The following is an 18,659-nucleotide window of genomic DNA, read 5'->3' on the forward strand; positions in this document are numbered from 1 at the left end:
CATGCTAGAGTAAAATGGGCATACTCTTTATTCCGATATCGAATTTAGATGAAATTGGTATCGTTGGAAAGATAATTCAAAAAGATTTCAGTTGATATGTAGTAAGACACCTATTTAGTCATACACAACGAGTTATGGTCGATTGAAGTTGACCTAAGTTTTAACGCTCACTAAAACTTAAACGATAGGAAAGCTTTCAACTTGTACTTGGGTTAAAGGACCTCTATGATATAAATTCATGCACAAATATATTCCCGCACTACATAATTGATTATCACACTAAATTTACATAGGATTCGAGGCTTTTGAAACGTCTTCACATAGAAATGACGGATTTTCATCCTAGTCTGAAATATGAAGTATTACAATATCTCCCCCTTTGGAACATTCATCTTCGAATGAGACTGGCTGAGATAAGAGAAAAGACAACTGACAAGGATATAGAGCATGAACGACTTATCATGATTTCATGGATGACATGATTGATAAGCTGAACATATCATAATGAACATGCATATCTGATGCATGCATAACTGATTCATAAATACATAAGGTAGAGTACTGATAAGCTGATCACGCATATTTGATGCACAAATATATGACTGAACCAGCTCATGAACATGCAAATTAATATGCAATGGTAAAGATACTAAGTTTGAACTGGGAACTGAGCATGGAACTGAATACCAAGTTTGTACTGAATACTTAACATGAAGCTGAATAAGCTTAAAGAGAACTGTTACCTTAAATAGAAACGCTAATAAATTCTAAGATCATTTACTAAATATGCATGAGCGAAAACATGAGAACATAACTTAATTTGGAACGTGATACATGAACTGAACTGAGACATTGAGTACATGGCCTACGACTGAGTTTTGAAGCTAGAGGGTTGTCTCAAAGGTAACACTTCCTCCAAGATAGATTCATTAAAGAAAATGACATGTTTAAATCATAAAATTTTGGGGGCTACAGTGTATCTCCCCCTTGGGACACTGTGTTCCTTGAAGAATGCTAAACTTTATAGAGATACTGGGGCGATGCTCAAGGCACCTAGGTACGAAATCATGAATGATTATCTGAGATCTAAAACTGAAGTGTGATGCATGAATGCATAGACATACTGACTTATCTGATTAACTGTGTAACTGGTAATTGAATGCTGGGTATGCAAGATTGAATTGTAATTAATCTGAGTAGCTGGGCTGAGGCCATAAAGTATTATACATATGTGAAGGGACTAACTGGGTAACATAAGGTAACTGATGATGGATTTCATGAAAGCTATATCATTTGAAAATGCAGGACCAAGCATATTACATGATTTGGAAATACTCCATGGAATGAGGTATTGAAATACCTATAACTGAGTAGCTGATAACTTGTACGCTATAGTCAAGCAAGTCTAAAATTGAACTAAATTTCTGAGTTGAATACAGATCTGAAGCTGACACTATTACTTAAGACTATAACTGGGATCCATACTAGAACTAAATACTGGGTCCTAATAATTGAATACTGAAACTGAGGTTTAAACTGATACTGAAGTGCTTAATTCTGAGACTGAGCACTAATTACTGAGTGTTGAGTACTAAAACTATAACTAAGATGACAATTGAGTTATGATATTCGCATAATGAAGGCTGACATAAGTCAAGGATCTGGATATTTATTCACACTCTGCACTTTCCTAATTTCTAAACATTACCTCTTGCTAGCCCCTTGCTTGTATACTAACAGGATATTCAAGCCTATCTTTGTATCTACACCCTCGTATAAAACATGCATGCAATAGTCTGCCCTTAACATAAAACATTAACTCTCTCCTATCTAAGCAATTTCTCAACACTACACTATTCTCATAAAGAGAGCTCGCTGAAGGGTTAAATTAGGAGAACCTGAAACATGAATGGATACTGACTAAAATTGACACATGACTGAAACTGGAGGAATAGAATATCAACAACATAGATTTACCAAAAAGGTCTGAACTGATTATATACATAATATAGTCTGAATTTAACTGACCAGTAGGGATGTAGCATGAGTCATAAAAATTGAGTATACTGAGGAGCATGATATGTGTACATGAGTCATAAGCTGTATGACCTGAGTCTGGAATTTCTGAGTTCATGGAACATGATTTATAACATTTAGTGATCTAGAACTGAACTTCCTATACTGGGAACTGAAAGCACACATAATTCTATGGAATACGTGTGAACATAAGCTATATCCATGGAATCTGAGACATGAAGCATGCATAGGCACTATGCTGACTGAAGTACAAAGCTTTACACTGAGATAAGGATGGGTCGAGAATCGTCTTCCTTAACTATTTTTCTGTACATACTGGCACTACTACTAGAATCTGAGAGCCTGACATGGTTACTTAATCTATCATCTCTCCCTTAGCTTTAACCCATCATCATAAGTCTGTGAACACTAAACTAATCTTTGAACTATACTAAAATCATTATCACATACTTACACTCTGATCAACACATGCTCGCCTTACTAAACACGTCATCTGCCTCTGTTTTCTCACATACTACTAATATCACATTTACACCTTCATGCTTAATTTCAAGTTAATAAACTTAAATTTCTAACTCATACTATTCAAGCCTACTGGTTCATTATAGCATAACTATCCCCATGAATACATAATCTATTCAATCTGGATATCGTATCCCAACTTATTTACTTCTAAACTCCTAGGTTCATGCTTTTAACTTTGGGTCACATGCTATCATAGGATTTTGAGAAGGGATTTGTTGGCATATCTAAATCTGGGTTCGATAACGAGTTCTCATGATTATGAATGAGATCTGTACAACTTTGGAAAATAAGGAAACTGATGGGATACTATCTGATAAAGCCCTATCTTTAGGACTTAATCTTCACTATAGGGCTTAATCTTCACTATTTCTGTTACCTTGAAAGTAAGGTGGAATTAACATGAGTGAAGCATGATAAGAATCTACATGAGTTTCTTAGAAAACCTTGCTATAGAACGATCTAAGACATGAAAGAAGGGAAAATGTTCCTAAAACACCTCATAGCCTATTGTACATAAGTGTGGTGAACAACACATGCATGTACAATACTCTACTAGATGCGGCTTTCAGACTTTCTAGGACTCTATTGAACCTTAGGCTCTGATACCAAGTTTTGTAACACCCCAATTTTCTGAATCGAAATGCTACACGGTGCTCATGACCCCGAAGGACCACAAGCTAACCCATAACTGATATCTATACCTGTATACTACATAATATCACATGAAAATGAGGAAACATGTACTAAATGGCCATGAGTTTCAAATCTAAATAAACATCTAATAAGAACAATAGCTGAAAGTGGTAAACAATACCAAACCAAATCTGAAATAACTGTCTGACATACTATAGTCTGGAAAGCCTCTAACTTTTTGAATAACGAGTTGATGGGGCATATCCCCAACAAACTTCATTTAGCAACTGAACTAAAATAGTAAATGAATCAATAATCATATCGTACTCGAATAAGAAGAACTCACTACAAACTCTGAACACTGGAATGCTACTACTAATCTGGAGCTCGTGCCTCTGAACGTATGGTGTAACATAAAAGAAAGCACCGTAGAGAAAATGCGTCAGTACGTCTGAATGTACTGAGTATACGAGTGAGGTAGGCTAAATGCAAAGGGTTATATGCATGAACAATACTGACTAATATGAATGTGAGAATACATACATGCATACCTAACTGTAACTGAACTCATGGAGATACTGACTACTGAGTCTGAATACTGAAAACATGAGTGTACTAATACTGAGATACTAAATAGATGAATGACTATTTCTTACAGTTCGAGTTATGAAGAACTGGTCTGATTGATTGTGTCTGATAATCCTAAAGCTGAATACTGATATCTTAAATTTTGATAACTGATGTGACTGATAACATAAGTTCTGAGAACTGATATAACTGATAGCATAAGTAATTGTTTCTAATAGTCCATAAATCTGAAGGAACTATCTGAGTTCTTTTATTGAGACTGGGTTTGAAATTGAGACTGTGGGAGGTAGCTATTTAACCAACATGCCCCTATATGTGCCATTATAGCTAAGCTGGGGTCTAATCTCTACCCTGAATAGAAGGGTGTCAATACTGCGCCACTGGTAAAGACAACTGTGGGTAACCCTCATCTGATAGTGTTGCCAAAAGAGAATGGTGGGGCCCTCATATGACAGTGCTAAGCCATCTCATCAACCCTAATCTGACAATGTTGATGTCTCAACTTATGCTGGCTACATAATTTTGGAATGTAAGGATGACTGCTAAGAATCACACCCTTACCTGACAGTGTGTGTTCCCATCCTTGGGTTCACTTAGTGCTAACTTCTACTCCTATCTGAAGAGACTGAACATGTACTGAGCTGACTGAATTCCGTTGAATGACGAAATACTACTGATATAAGATAACTGACTGAGATCATGAGATTTTCCTGAGTCACCTGACTGACTGAATTCTACTGAATCATGGCTTGATTTTGAATATCGTGAAACATAACATCACTCTAGGCACACAACTATATTTTTCGGGTATGAATACCCCCAGGACTCAATAAAAGGTAACTGACACACATGATATAACTTGAGTACGTGACCAATATCAACAATCCATAATATCATAAGTGAGGGATTTTATGAAGTACATGGTCATCATAATATCCAACATGAATAACAATGCTTATAATTAAGTCATAAATCTCATATTCTAATATCATGGGCATTCCGACAATATATACTATTCATAACAAGGGCATGAAAATCATTGAAGTATAAGGGAATGGAAAACCTGTAACATTTAGTTCATATTGTAATAATTTGGAGATAACTCATATGATACTTCAAAATCATGATCTTGTTCATAGCATGGAAAGCATATAGACACACTATGAATCCATTCCCCAATCATCATGTACATTTCATTAACATATATATTGCACAAAAATGATAAGTAAGCTCTTTGAACATAATAGACTAGCATGAATTTATCATATAGTTCACCCCTAAGTTATAATACATGATTTTTATCATTCTAGACATTTTATCAAACACCTTACATGCATAATATTGAGCATAGGTGTACTTAACAAATTTAGAAATTTTGAACCACCTAAATTCATGGGTTTCCAACTAATATGCCCATACACTTATTGGAAACATATTTAGATACCATCTTGAAATACAATTAACAACCATCAACATGAACATAATCACACAACAACCTAAAGATCATAATTTATTATTTAAAATATGGTTCTTGAGCTCCACGGATTAAAAGGGATCCGTGGATGAACACTACGCATACCTTAGTGATTGAATCTTGAAAGAGATCTAATGGTTTTGAAGGTTCTTGAAGAGATCCTTAGGCTTGATCTTGAGGAGATGATCTTGAGAGAAAACACTAATCTTGTGGTTGAGAGTGTATGAGAGAGCTTTTTGAGATGTTTAACTAAAGAGAATGGAAGATAATATGTTTCTTGAGGGTTATAAGTCATGGAAAGTTAATAAAATAGACCAAAATACCCTTACTAAAATGTCCCTCAATTACTGAGAAAAATAGCTGATGACATTCGTGACAAGCCGTCATACTGGTGATAGGTCATCACAAATAGTCATCACAAAAAGGTAAAATCTTGGTTTTCTGGTTAAGGTTGACGACATTGGTGATAGGCCGTCACGGGCGTGATGGATTGTCAAAAAATGTCATCACTGGGGGTGAAAATCTTCCCAGGGATGACGACATTGGTGATAGGCCATCACAGGCGTGACGGCTTGTCATAAAATGTCGTCACTGGGTTTCTCGGCCTGACATGCCGGAGTAAAATGGGCATAACTCCTTGCTCCGATATCGTATTTAGGAAAAATTGGTATCGTTGAAAACATAATTCAAAGATATTTTATTTGATATATAGTAAGCCACCCATTTCATCATATACAATGAGTTATGGTCTATTGAAGTTGACCCAAGTTTTGACGCTCGCTAAAACTTGAACGATTGGAAATCTTTCAACTTCTACTTGAGTTAGGGGACCTATATGATCTAAACTCATGCTCAAATATATTCCCACACTACATAATTAATTAACACACTAAATTTACATAGGATTTGAGGCTTTTGAAACGTCTTCGCATAGAAATGATGAATTTTCATCCTAGTCCGAAATATGGGGGATTACAGTATTTTATTTTGGTGATCAGTTGTATTTATTACAGCATTATTTAGATTCAAAATACATATGCAGTGTTCAGATTTTGCAATATATAGATATGCAGTATTCAGATTTAACTTAAAAATATATATGTAGTTAACATCATATGTATTTTAATCTTTGTTAATTTACTTTCAAAATACATATGAAGTGAATCAGACTTACTAATTTTGAAGTGAATGAAAGTAATTCATTTGTATTTTATGTTTAATATGATTCAATAATTTTGTACTCTATGTTTTATTTCAGGGTTCATTTTTTTTGCTACAGAAAGATTTAGCTTAAAAATCAAATATGTTCAGATTTCTCAATATATACATATGCAGTATTCAGATTTAACTTTGTTCATTTACTTTCAAATACTTTTAAGTACTTTCATATTACAAATTCTTATAAGTGATCATATTTGAAAAAACATCTCAGTTATCAAATACATCTACCCTAAAATATAGTAATTTTCAAATAAAAAATATATGTATTTTCCTATCAAATTTAGTAATACATAACTGTATTACTAATTGTTATTTATAACGCATTATAGCAAATGATCGATAAAGATCTTAAAACACACAAATCAGTTCATTATTATGAAAAGTACAAAATAAATTATAAAGAAAGAATACGGAAAAACAAATGTATCATTTATGATATTTTCTACACGAACGGCTATTGTGACCCTTAAACCCATAACTAATGCATGAGTTGATGTTCTTCTTTCAAAACATAACCCTACTCGATTTTAACACCTTCAGCAGATGAATTTAACACTTGATGCAAATTATTTTGGATGTTTCTTCTTTCAACAACACATACATTATGTATTTGTTTATCCAGCATTACCAGTGATTTGATATTCTACTTGAATACATTTGCTTCTCAAATCCACATTTATTTGAGATGACAAAAGATTGTGTAGTTCATTGAATGATGACGTCGTGCTCAACAATACTGCATCAGTGACATACTCTTCATAGTTTTTTTCATACGTCCACCTTCCAAAGTGCTTCGCTAGAACTGGTATACTTCCCATTGCTAACTTATTTCACCTAAAATACAAAATATACATATCTGTAAGATGTCAATAGTTACAACATACACTTACACAACAAAAATTCAAACAAAATTCTACAGTTATAAATGTAGAATTACGAAACAACTACTCCCAAAAATACAATTACTAAACATACAACTACAGACAAAATACAATCAAAGCCAACAACTACTCCTGAAAATACAATTACGAAATATTTGTTAAACTTAAAATACAAACATAGAAAAAAATTTCAGATAAAATACAATTAAAAATTAGTTGTTCAACGTTAAATACAATCAAAGCCACAACCTCCATAATCGAACACAACCAAATTATCTATAAAGAAACTTTTCACATATACAGATATACTATAAATTCTGAGAATCAAAACTCCAAAAAAATAAATTTTGAGCAACTTGAAAAACTTAATTTGATCACTATTTTGTTCTACCTGATCAATTTACTATAACATTAACTTTTACTCAAAATTTGTCTACAAAATATTCAAAAATAAATTAAAGATGTCGTAGAAAATTAGAACGAAGCAACAGTAATGGATCACTAAAAAAATTTCTAACCAAATAATTGTAACAGTGCAAAAAAAATTTTAGAACAAATTTTGTTTTTTCCATTAGTATTCGTGTCTGATAAATCTTGCACCAAGAAGGCAGAGAACAAAATACATTTGGCCGACAATCATGTCTACAGTTTTATGTAACTAGTACAGATCTAAATCTCTATATAAATTAGAAACATGTGCATAATATATAGTTTGACATGCATCAAGTAGCCCCTTAATGATAAGTAATTCATTACAGGAAGCCATTCAAAATTGTTAGCATCAATTATTATATAGTCAATTCTTTGTGGGCAACTAATCTTGTATTGTTTCAAATCATTAAAGACAAAATTGTTCTTATATTTATCTCAAAGAAACTCGAACAACCTAAATTACTGTTAACACAAATAAAATATTATGAATTAATACCTTCAACAACAGTAAATGATTAATTTGTCATTGATGGTTGAATTTGAAAAAATTATCCAGAAGAAGCTACAGTTGATTGTTGAATTCAAAGAAACTGATTGTTGAATTTGAAGAAATTGAACAGAAGAAGATACACTTTAATTTGATTGTTCAATTAAGAGAAATTGAACAGAAAAAGATTCAATTGGTTTTGATTTTGATTTTTGTTTTGCATAAACACGTTTTTTGAAACTAAAAATTGAATTTGATTGTTGTAGGTAACAAATAACGAAATTCACGTGATTTATGAAGTTTTAATTGGAAAGGAATCTACACATTTAATTTAAGGTAATTTTACCATATTTACCTCAATTAATTTCAGTTAAGTATGGGCAATAAAATCATTTGTATTTTTATAGCAACAGTTTGTTAAAATACAAAATACAAGTTGCTACCTTAGGTAATTATGAAAGTGTTTCTATGAATCTCATAGTTAAGATCTTAAGTATGCCATTTATGAATTTTTCCCTTTTTATAATTTAAAGTTGGGCCTTTGTTGGGCTTCATGCCATTTTTTATTAAAAGAGAATTGGGTATGTGACCCGGTCCAAAGGACCTGCAACCTACTTTCTTCTTTAAAAAGGAAAATAAAATTGCAATTATTGCAGGCAGTGGGAATCGAACCCGCGTCTTCGACAAAGATTTGCACACCCTTGACCACTAGGTTTCACGTCCCTAGCTTGTCAAGGATGTTCAACAGAATGTATATAACCATATATATCTGTATTTAACCTATGTACTTCAAAAAAAATTTCAGCGAAGGGTGTTCATCTGACCAACCATCGTGGAATGTAGCTCCGCCCCTGACCACCATATAATCCACCATTAGTGCGCCAATCCATCACTGATACCCAATTAGAAAGCCCTTTAGAACAGGATAGCTGTAGTGCTGTACTGATTCAGTATACTCTAATGATGCCCTCGATATAATATTGATGATCTCACAAAAATTAAATTTTAGTGAATTCATGTTTGAATTAGTTGATTGTGAATATAGCTGATAAGTTTCAATAGTTGAAAATAATTTAATAAATAAATAGTTAATAAAACTATTGAAATTGTTTGTAAATATTAATAAGTTGTTAATTACTAAAAGTGATTAAATTACTCTTTAAAATTTCAATAACTCATTTTGAATAGTTAAAAATTTGAAACTGCCCTGTATATATTTTCTCTTATTATGTAAGAGGGAATTTAGACAAAGCATATACTTCTCCGTCAACATGCATGAATCATCATATGGGGGAAATTTTGTCATTTTATTGCTTATATGAGTTGTGTCATTTTCAAATGACACGTGTATTGCAACTTTCACTTTCTTTCTCTCTCTACCTTCTTTCTTAATTTTATCGTCATGGTTGTACAAACTCTCTATCCAACTTCTATGTTAAGAGCATATGGATATTCACAATTAAGAGCATATGGATATTCACAATCTTTGTGTAAATTGATAGTTCACCAAATTTCATCATATGGGGACAATTTATGTTGGTAAGAGTTAGGTTTGCTATTTTTTCAAATTTCACCTGGAATCGCAATAGTCATTGCTGATTTTTTCTCATACAACTGCTATTTTCTGTCGGATTTTCTTAGCTACAATTGCAAGAATTATTTTTCTCACCTTCTATTTCTATATATTATTTTTCTTGCGTTGTGTTTTTTTATACAATCATCTTTACATATTTGATGAGAGTTACAATTTTCACACACATAAAGTTTATTTGTTTTATAGGTGTTTGAGAAAACTCTTCAATGAATTAAGCTTTTTATTTATGTTTTTTTACTGTCACTGGGTTTAATTTCTTAGATTTATTTGGAATAAATCGTATGCATCCTCTTCAATTCCTCTAGAATTTGCTTTTCTTGTTCAAGTTTCTTGTCGCAGTTCCTTCGGATTTAACGGAGTTGAAATTGAAGGAGTCTCAATTGAAGTAGAACTCTATGCAGTGGGAGTTCTGATTAAAGAAAGAGTTTGAAATAAAGAATGACTCTTTGAAGAGTTGTGCTTAAATAGAAGATGCATCATTCATAGTAGCTGACGCACTTATAGAGAGAGAAAAAGGCTAAACACGAGAAAATTAAGAAAGTTCATAATTGAGAGAATTTTGACCAAAGATTCAAGTGCTGACAGTACAAAGGAATAGATTAACGAACCTATTTCACACGATTAAAGCTTTACAATTCATGAGTCAGTTTAAATGTATTGTTCTTATTGAGTTGTAATTTATTGCTTTCCTAGATTGATTATTTAGGAACAATACTGAGTTGAGTTAACTTCAAGTTTGGGATTACTCGAAGTGGGTTCAACAGTCAAGGGTGATTGTTGAGTTATAGGAATTAGAGTTTATAATTCTAGTTATTGAGGTATAGGAATTAGAGTTTATAATTCCAGTTATTGAGGTATAGGAATTAGAGTTTATAATTCCTAGTTATTGGTTATAAGAGTTCTATAATCAGTCGTTGTTGAGGCTCAGAGTTATTTACTGAAGTTAGGTTAAATCCTGTAGAGGTACAGGTCATGTTTTTTTTACACCTTTTTGAGTCGGGTGTTTTCCACGTAAAAATCATTATGTTCTTTACTTACTGTTTTACTACTTTCTTGGAACACGTCAGGCAATCCCTTTTATCCATAGGCAACTCTTACGTTAAAGTCACTAATCAATACGACATGTACTCTAACAAGTGGTATCAGATAGAGGTTGTCTTAAAAAGGGTTAACACCTAAGACAAAAATCACTATAATGAATTCTGCACCACCTACAGGTCACAGTGAAGGTCAATCCAGTATTAGACCTCTACTCATTGATGGTTCTCACTTCATGTGGTGGAAAACTAGGATGGAAACATATCTTCAAAGTGTAGATTATGATTTATGGGACAGAATTACTGATAGACCAACAATTCCTATGAAGTTAGTAGACTGAGAGAAAATGAAAAAGGTAAGGAGTGAATTTACCCCAAAAGATCTTGTTGCACTACAAAAAAATGCAAAAAAAAAAAATTGTTGTTTGTGGTCTTGGTCCAGCCAAGTACAATAGAGTGTCTAATTCTAACACTGCTAAACAAATCTGGGATGCATTGGTGAATGCACATGAAGGCACTAACCAAGTGAGAAAAATCAAAATTGCATTACTTTTCACTAAATATGAGGCTTTTGAAATGAAGAAAAATGAGTCACTTCAAGAAATTATAACTAGGTTAACTTTATTGGTAAATGAGTTATCATTTATATGAAAGGTTTTATCTACTGAGAAACAAGTAGAGAAGGTATTGAGAGTCCTACCAAAGTCTAAGTGGGGTGTCAAAGTTACAGCCATAAGACAAGCTAAGGATCTCACTAGAATGTCCCTTGATGAGTTAGTTGGTAATTTGAAGACCTATGGGATGAGCATGAAAGATCTATTTAGGGCATTTGAAAATGATGAATTAGATGATGAAACTACTCTCATGGCCATTGGAGATTCAGACATGGAAGAAGATGATGGAATATCTGAGGTAAGTATTCTTTAACTCAAAGAGAAGTTGCATCTATTTCTAAAAAGAAAACCTATTTCTTTAACAAGTGCTTTAATTGATGATTTTTAATAACTAACAATTGATAGGGATGGACTCTTAGCAGTCTAGCAAGCCTAAAGTTTGATTATATCGATCTAGAGGCTTGTAAAAACACTGTTGAAAAGGAAAACTACACTCTTAAGGAATAGGTTAGCAGACTTGATTCATCAAACTTGACCATCAAATCTGAATTTCTAAAACTATCTCTTTCTAAAAAGGGAAACAAGGTCAAGAGTGAGGAACAAGAAAAAATTGAGTCAGAATTGACTAAGATTAAATCTAAACACTTTTGTGAAAAAGAAAAGGTTAGTCAACTAAGTCAAGAAGTTTATCAATTGAAGCTTGATCTTGAAAGAGCTAATAGATGGACACTTTCTTCAGGACTTTTTCATAAGCTAGGTCAAAGAACTCACAATGTAAAGGTTGGGTTGGGTTTTTATAAAAGTTCTAATGCTATTAAATATCTGTGTTATATTTGTGGTAACTTAGGACATCCAACCACTGAATGTCCGGTTGCAGCAAAAAGAAAATCAAGAAGCATAAGCCTAGTAAAAGAATATGGTTCTAAGTTAGCACAAGCTAACAAGAAGGTCGTTACTGGTCAGAGAAATAGGTCATATAACCTGTTGCCTCGATGGGCTAGAACGAACCTCATACATTTTTTTTCTAATAAGAAAGGACCCAAGCTTGTCTGGGTTCCTAAAGTTAACCCCTAATTTGTTTTACAGGTGAGAGTGAAAAGAGGCAAGCAAAATTAGTACATGGATAGAGCATGCTCAAGGCATAAGACTGAAAGCAAATAAAGTTCATTTCACTTACCACGTTTAAAGGGGGAATGGATCTTTTGGAGATGGTAAAAAGAGCACCATTACTAGGTTTGAAAAGATTGGGAGAATTAAAATAAAAGCCTTTTTAAAGATGGTCAGATTTGGAGTGCTCGTGTAAGGGGGAAGCAAGGAAGATTCTTTTTTTTAAAAGGAGGATGACAGTGAAACTGATGAGCATGCATAGGAATATGTTGTATCACCTGATTTAACTGTTGAATAGACTGAGGGCATATTGACAAAGGGAACAACAAATAAAGAAATTGATGCATCAATAACACCAACATAAGTTGCTGATAATTTTGTTGGTAGTTCAAAAGAATTGGTGTTGTCATAGGAATCTTTAGATATCTCATGGGAATCAATAGCTTAACACTATAGTAGTCAAAGAAAAGCAAATTTCACTCTTGAGGGATATATAAAAATGTTGAATATGTGGGTTACTTAATTAATTGGAGAAGGACCGAAGGAACTAATTAAAGAACATTTTGAAAGAAATAGGTTAGACTTGGGGATGATTAAAATTGCATCAGCTCCCCTCAATGATTGACTAGAATAACTATTTTTCCTTTTAATTTTATTAGCTAAAATGTTATTCAGTTCAGTCTTGCACATTTAGTTGTGTGTCCAATTCTAGATTTTTGACTCTTCTAGCCTAATTTTGTATTAGATTGTGTAGAAAAATAGGTACGATCAAGCAATTGCGACCACAAAGTTCTTCTTATCAGGTATGCTCTACACTAACAAAAGCATTGGTTTTCTAAGATGAAATAGTTGAGCACACCTGTTCCATTCCTCACTCTTCATCCTCCCCTTGTCCTATGATGCTGACGAATTAGTTGACCAAATTTTCTTTGACTCTCTCCAAATGGTTGTGCATAAATGTGTTAATTCTACATTAAAAATTCCTTCTCCTCTCTCAACCAAAATATCAGTTTGTGTATCTTGAATTTTACAAACTTTATCATCAATCATAAAAAGCATATGTTTTTGAAGAATAAAAAGGGACATGCTCTCCATTTTAGTTCCTAATTGGCTATTTTTGGAGGGATTTCTCAGTCCTAGTTCTGGCAACTATGGATGTTGTTGAACAGATGAATCATGTTGCCCTATCTATTTTAATAAGAAGGGCTAACACTCATTTGACATAATTGATAATAAAGAAATGATTTAACTGAGAAAAAAACAAAAAAAATCCAAACTAGAAGTTACACAAGACAGTGATGAAGTGGAATAAGAGGTCCTTAAGGCTAGGATCATGACTTTGAAGCTTGACCTTGATTGATAGAGGGATAAAATTTTGAAGTCATTCGTCAATTGACACAGTTGATAACACCTGTTCCACCTTCCTCATCAACTCCTCACTATTCGTATCCTTAGCCATGTCCTACTTTTATACCGTATTTTTTTATTAATGCTCAGTTGTTTTGATTTGTTCAATACTAGCTTAGGTTTAATGTGGAACATGCTCTGGCAGTTAAATAGAATGGTTATCTTTGCTAAATTGACACATAATTTTCCTCTCTTTAATACATTACTATGTTGGGTAAAGTTTTTATCTGATTATTTTGGTGATAGCCCTAGTGGCCATAAATAGAATAACAAATCACTTTGGCGGTATATTATTGCATTAAAATGGTTTTCGATAATGCCAAAAGGAGGAAGATAAGAGGGTTCTGAAATTTTTATAACCCATTGACTAACTTATTTTATTCTAGTGTTTTATACTTTAGTACCTACAGGTGAAGAAGTTTGAATACACAAACACAAGAGGTTTGTCATCATCAAAAATGGAGAATTTATTGGGTATGATGTAGTTTTGATGATTGACAAACTGACAAAGTGATATGAAACATGTTAGTCAAGCTGGTTCACAGACACAGTGTCTCATGTAGCTGAACTTGTAACAAAATCATCGATGATTAAAGACAATGATGGAATAAATCAAGAACCAGATGAGTGGTTAATTCTGATAAACTCAAGGAAATAAACATATAATAATTTGAACAAGTTGAATTTGATTCAAACACTTGATGATAAAGGGAAAGAAAGTTTAGTTGAAAAAGGAGTTCTATGGAGAGAAGGAGTTTCACTTCTGAGCATATCCTGAAGAGTCCTATATGTAGAAGGAGAAAAATTCTACAGATTGAAGGAATCTACGCAAGATAGGAAATATACCAATTGAAGGACTCTTTGTTAGATCAATGAAATTTTTTATGGCTGACACATAAATGGACCATGTTACTTGAGCTGGTCCAAGCATAGGAAGATAGGTTTCAGGTTTCACTGATAGATGCAGACAAAGATTGCTTAAAGCCAGGAATGAATGAGCGATCCAAATTCTGATATACTCAAGTTACTAATCATGTGAGAAATTGAAGAAGTTGTGGTTGAGTAAAATACTTAAAGATAAAATGATTTAAAGAGTTGGAGTTTGACTACAACACTAAGGAGACAAGAGTTAGAATTGAAGAAGGAGTCTCAATTAAAGTAGAACTCTATGCAATGAGAGTTCTGATTAAAGGAGGAGTTTGAAATAAAGAATGACTCTTTGGAGAGCTGTTATTAAATAGAATATGCATCATTCATAGTAGCTGGAGCACTTACAGAGAGAGAAAAGGCTAAATATGAGAAAATTGAGAAAGCTTATAATGGAGAGAATTCTGACTGAAGATTCAAGTGCTTCCAGTACAAAGGAACAGATTGACGAACCTGTTTCACAGGATTAAAACGTTACAGTACATGAGAACAGCTCATGTACTTTCCTAGATTGATTGTTTAGGAACAATACTGAGCTGAGTTAACTTCAAGTTTGGGATAACTCGAAGTGGGTTCAACAGTTAAGGGTGATTGTTGAGTTATAGGAATTAGAGTTTATAATTCTAGTTATTGAGTTATACTAATTAGAGTTTATAATTCTAGTTATCGAGGTATAGGAATTAGAGTTTATAATTCCTATCTGTTGGTTACAAGAGTTCTATAATCAGTCGTTGTTGCGGCTCAGAGTTATTTAGTAAAGTTAGAGTTAAATCCTGTAGAGGTACATATTGTGTTTTTTTACACCTTTTTGAGTCGGGTGTTTTCCACGTAAAAATCATTGTGTTCTTTGCTTCTTGTTTTACTACTTCCTTGAAACACGTCAGGCAACCCATTTTATCTATAGGAAACTCTTACGTTAAAGTCACTGATCAGTAAGGCACGTACTCTAACAAGTGGATAGAAGGACCAATCATTATGGAACGAGAATTCCTAGTGGCCAAAAGATTATTTTTCTTCAAGGAATTTGAGAGGACTCCTATCAATTATTACAACAGACTCGTTATTATAATAACCTTCATATTAGGACAAAGGATTAGATATGAAATCAATGTCATCTTAACAACAAGTTTCACTAAATATGTGGCTTTATGGTCTCCTTGTAGTCATTCTCACATTTTCCTCTCTCTCCATATAGAGGTGAGATATAGGATAATATATTTCTATGAATTTCTGAATACACCTTAATATTAGGCTTGTGCGCACCATAGGCAACATCCACTAGTATATAATAAATAAGATTAATTACTTCAAATTCACTTAACACCGTCCAAAATCCTAGATCCACACTAAGGATGTGATACTAATCTCAAGTCTGACAGGTATACTGGGACTACCATTTCTTACCCGAAATAATGAATGTTAATACATAACCATAACTTAATAAACTTTAACCTTAATTGTACACTATTTAGCCTTTTTTAAATAGCACCAAATAATTCAGTCAAGTATTAATCAATATAGATAACAATCCAAGTCAAGACCATGACTACTAGCATTAACCAAGTCAACAAGATGGTGACTAAACAACAATAATTACACCTTGCCTCAATTATACAAATAAGTAGACAACCAAAATGAGACATACCAATCATTTGTAATTTAGCCTAAACTGCTCAATGGTCCAATTCAACAATAATAATTGAAATAATCATAAATCCCGCTTCACTTAAGAAATCGTCATACTCACCAATACCTTATATACATATGCTAAGGGTCTTATTCATGTACTAAAGCCATGACCTACAGGGACGAGCTCTTGTCCATGTACCAAAAATTACAGATATCTAGTGCCACCCAACCTTATATCAATCTTTATGAAGATGTCAGATATCGATACATCTCATAATAATCAATAGATATCATAACAATCACAATCTAAGAATAAACAACCACACTTGTACCATCAACAAGTTTTTCATATAACCTCATCATATGTGATTAACACTTAAGATCTCTTTCAATGATTTACTTTCATTGAACACGCATTGTAATAAATGTACAAAGATACAATTAACCTGCACACGTAAATCAAATTGAGTTTCAACTACATTAAATCATCACCTACCTCAATCCAAGCTTGCACCACTCTAATAAGCTTGAGTCTTGCATTTTCGTACAATTTTGACTTGGTTGTGGTCTAAAAACAATAATATGATCACAATTCAAACGATAACCTGACATATTCAAGGGTTACAAGCTAATTCCATAACCTCAAGGTCAAATTCATGATCATTCCTCCCATACTAGGATTTTCTACAATCATTCAACCTTAATTCTATCAATTTCATAAACATAATGGTGAATTCTAAACATGCAATTGTAATTTAACAACCTTTAACAAAAACTCAAAGATTTTCTACCCAAGTAACCTAATTACACTAGAAAATTCTCCTAGGTCAGGTTAAATCCTTTGCAAAACCCAACAACTAGTGCTTCTAGCGATTAATTATCTATAATCGCCTCTCACAACCCTTAGACAAATGTGAAATGAAAAATAACATTTTTGAGAAATTTCTGCATTAATCGGTGCTTATCCCACTATAGTGGGATTCACATGCTATGGCAGGATTGACCAAACCTGACTTTTGCTATAGTCAAAATAATCCTTCTATGGCAGTGCAGTGGTAGCGGCCTGCTCTCGCTATAGCAGATAAGCAACGCAAAAACTCAAAATTTTCCTAGTTTTTCCATTTTTGCAACACACCATCAGATTTTGACATTCCGTACTAACCACTTTACGTCAAATTCAATATCGGGGGTTATACTAACCCGAATACATCTTTGAAAGTTTCTATGCATTTTTATCATCTTAGATATCATAACATTTGGAGGGGGGTGCGCGGATTAGGTAGGTAGATTTGATTAAATAGATTTAGTAGGTTTGTAGTGAATCTATTTTTATTAATGCGTGGATATTTTGTTTTAATATCTTTTAATAATTTACTTTTTGCGTAAGATATATTCATTATTTTATCCTGTAGTAATTGCAGAGTTACAAATTCGTGTATAATAATTTATTCTTTCTGTACTATAATGTATATCTAATTCTAGATTTTCAATATTATTTATTATTTTGTGTTGTTCTTCTCGTAGTGAGTTTTTTAAATTATATAAACTATCACATGTATTTTTATCTAAATTTTCTAAGGTTTTTTCTATCCATGCTAATTTTTCTTTTAGGTCTTTCATTATTTGTCTAATTCGGTTTCTATAATTAATTTCATTATTTAGATTTTCTTGATTTTCTCTAGTTTGTCTAATATATTCTAACATATCTTAATCTGAATAATATTCTTCTGGGTAAATTTCTTCGTATAACTGTTCTAGATAATTTATAGTTTCAATTTCGTAGTCTATCACTTTTTCTAATATTATTTTCTTAATACCTATAATTTCTATGTTTTTAAGTATATATAATATTAAAACTTTAAGATAATCTAAATGATCTATTTTTAAAATTGTTTTGTAGCTGTTTGTTTTAGTCTTAGCAGTTTTTGCATATTTTTATTAAGAAATTTTATATCTTTGTTTTCCATGTATTTATTTTTTATTTTTTCTAGTAACTGTAAAAAAGATTTTTTTTTTTTTTATATTTTCTCTAAAATTTTATATAACTTATTATCTTAAGTATTTAT

The sequence above is a fragment of the Capsicum annuum genome, chromosome 3 (genome assembly GCF_002878395.1).
Source record: "Capsicum annuum cultivar UCD-10X-F1 chromosome 3, UCD10Xv1.1, whole genome shotgun sequence".
NCBI lineage: Eukaryota > Viridiplantae > Streptophyta > Magnoliopsida > Solanales > Solanaceae > Capsicum > Capsicum annuum.